The sequence below is a fragment of the Triticum urartu genome, chromosome 3 (genome assembly GCF_003073215.2).
Source record: "Triticum urartu cultivar G1812 chromosome 3, Tu2.1, whole genome shotgun sequence".
In the NCBI taxonomy this organism is placed as follows: Eukaryota; Viridiplantae; Streptophyta; class Magnoliopsida; order Poales; family Poaceae; genus Triticum; species Triticum urartu.
In genome coordinates, this window is record NC_053024.1 from 40,368,600 (window position 1) to 40,371,694 (window position 3,095).

The 3,095-nt window shown below is 49.2% G+C and overlaps 1 pseudogene; it reads left to right on the forward strand.

Moving 5' to 3' along the window:
• On the forward strand, positions 1-3,095 carry LOC125546600 (annotated as a pseudogene).

A 3,095-nucleotide genomic window follows, 5' to 3' on the forward strand; every position in this document is an offset into this window, starting at 1 on the left:
ATGGCTGGATCCGACCAGGCTGCTGGCTGGATGATGCTGGACCGTTTCGTCTACCGCAGGGACGAGGACAACGACGGCGGCGGCTGGCGCTTCCCGGATGAATCTACGGCGCCCCTGAGGGCCACCTCGTCCACCTCCCTCGGCAGGCCTTTCGACGTCGCCATCCTCCATGCTGAGCCGCCCGCCGTCTCCCGCCTCTACGTGCGGTGGCCCGGCGGCACCAAAGGAAAATACGGCTCCAGCACCGGCACCGCGCTCATGGCCGCGCACCGTGACCTCATCGTCTTCTAGCTCGTCTCCATGGAAGGTCATATCACGCATGGCCACTTCGTCTGCATAGCATCCTCGGATCCTGCAGCTGGGCCACACATCGAGCTCAAACGCCTCCCCGTCTGCACCATACCCATGGCCTTACCTCCGTGTTCTTGTGAGCAAGACACGGAGGAAACTCCTGATGGGTTTCGTAGTAATTTCAAAAAATTTCCTATGCACACGCAAGATCATGTGATGCATAGCAACGAGAGGGGGGAGTATGATCTACATACCTAGTAGATCGACAACGGAAGCGTTTGGTTGATGTAGTCGTACGTCTTCACGATCTGACCGATCAAGCACCGAAACTACGGCACCTCCGAGTTCTAGCACACGTTCAGCTCGATGACGATCCCCGGACTTTGATCCAGCAAAGTGTCGGGGAAGAGTTCCGTCAGCACGACGGCGTGGTGACGATCTTGATGCACTACAGCAGCAGGGCTTCGCCTAAACTCCGCTACAGTATTATCGAGGACTATGGTGGCTGGGGGCGCCGCACACGGCTAAGGAAAAGATCACGTGGATCAACTTGTGTGTCTCTAGGGTGCCTCTGCCTCAGTATATAAAGGACCAAGGGGGGGGGGAAGGCGGCCGGCCAAGGAGGGCGCGCCAGGAGAGTCCTACTCCCTCTGGGAGTAGGATTCCCTCCCCCAATCCTAGTTGGAATAGGATTTCGCGGAGGGGGGGGGAAGAGAGAGAGAGGCCGGCCCCCTCTCCTTGTCCTATTCGGACCAAGGGAGGGGAGGGGCGCGCGGCCCATGTAGGGCTGCCTCTTCTCTTTTCCACTAAGGCCCATCATGGCCTATATAGCTCCCGGGGGGTTCCGGTAACCTCCCGGTACTCCGGTAAAATCCCGATTTCACCCGGAACACTTCCGATATCCAAACATAGGCTTCCAATATATCAATCTTTATGTCTCGACCATTTCGAGACTCCTCGTCATGTCCGTGATCACATCCGGGACTCCGAACAACCTTCGGTACATCAAAATGCATAAACTCATAATAAAACTGTCATCGTAACCTTAAGCGTGCGGACCTTACGGGTTCGAGAACAATGTAGACATGACCAAGACACGTCTCCGGTCAATAACCAATAGCAGGACCTGGATGCCCATATTGGCTCCTACATATTCTACGAAGATCTTTATCGGTCAGACCGCATAACAACATACGTCGTTCCCTTTGTCATCGGTATGTTACTTGCCCGAGATTCGATCGTCGGTATTCCAATACCTAGTTCAATCTCGTTGCCGGCAAGTCTCTTTACTCGATCTGTAATACATCATCCCGCAACTAACTCATTGAGTTGCAATGCTTGCAAGGCTTAAGTGATGTGCATTACCGAGAGGGCCCAGAGATACCTCTCCGACAATCGGAGTGACAAAACCTAATCTCGAAATACGCCAACCCAACATGTACCTTTGGAGACACCTGTAGTACTCCTTTATAATCACCCAGTTACGTTGTGACGTTTGGTAGTACCCAAAGTGTTCCTCCGGTAAATGGGAGTTGCATAATCTCATAGTTATAGGAACATGTATAAGTCATGAAGAAAGCAATAGCAACATACTAAACGATCGGGTGCTAAGCTAATGGAATGGGTCATGTCAATCAGATCATTCTCTTAATGATGTGATCCCGTTAATCAAATAACAACTCATTGTTTATGATTAGAAACATAACCATCTTTGATTAACGAGCTAGTCAAGTAGAGGCATACTAGTGACACTTTGTTTGTCTATGTATTCACACATGTATTAAGTTTCTGGTTAATACAATTCTAGCATGGATAATAAACATTTATCATGATATAAAGAAATAAATATTAACTTTATTATTGCCTCTAGGGCATATTTCCTTCAACTCCGTCTTGTGAGGAAGACACGGAGGATGCCACTATGCGGCGAGTGTTTTTCCCCAACACTGTAGGGCTCATTCGCGGCCGTGAAGAAGAGTTTGCCGTGGCACAGCTGGCTATGGTCACCAAGATACGAGGCGCCCACCGGATGGAAGCTGAAGTGTGCGTGCTCCGCTCACGTGTGTCGGATCCTGACGACCATGGCATGTGGGAGCTTCAAAAGATACCTGTTCAGCATCAGAGTCATGAATACTTGGCCCTGGATAATTGGTTGACGGATGCTGTCGTCACATTCAACAACTATATCTGCTGGATTTCCTACTACGCAGGAGGTATTCTATTCTACGATATATTTGCAGAAACACCTAACATTTTTTATCTTCGGTTACCTACCAGAAACCGTCCTACAACGACTCAAGAAAGAGGTTTCCTTGAGGTCAACCGTAGCCTCTGTGTCACTGGTGATCTTCTCAAGTACACGTATATTCTTCGCAATGATAAAAGACTCTATGGCCCACTTAAACCTCGTACGGGTTTTACCATCCTCACTGATACTTTGAGCATAACGGAGACTGGTGACATAAATTGCTTCCACGAAAGGGTCAAGATAGCTAATGAATTGTGGCATTACAACATCTCTGAATGTCTCCCGCGCCAAGCCCTGATGTACCCTCTTGTGGGCATGGACAGCCCTAATTAATACTGTCCACTATTTGATCTCTGAGGAAAGAGATAAGATTGACAAGGTTTCCATGGTTACGTTGGATATGATTACTGAGAAAGCCACTTCAATTGTTCCATATATTAAAGGAGAGGAAGACCTCTGTGGCCAAGATGCTGACATGGTTAAAGAAAAGTCACACCTTCTCACGTCCTTCCTGCCATCCGAGTTCCCCAAGTTCTTGAATCTCACAAGGTATTGA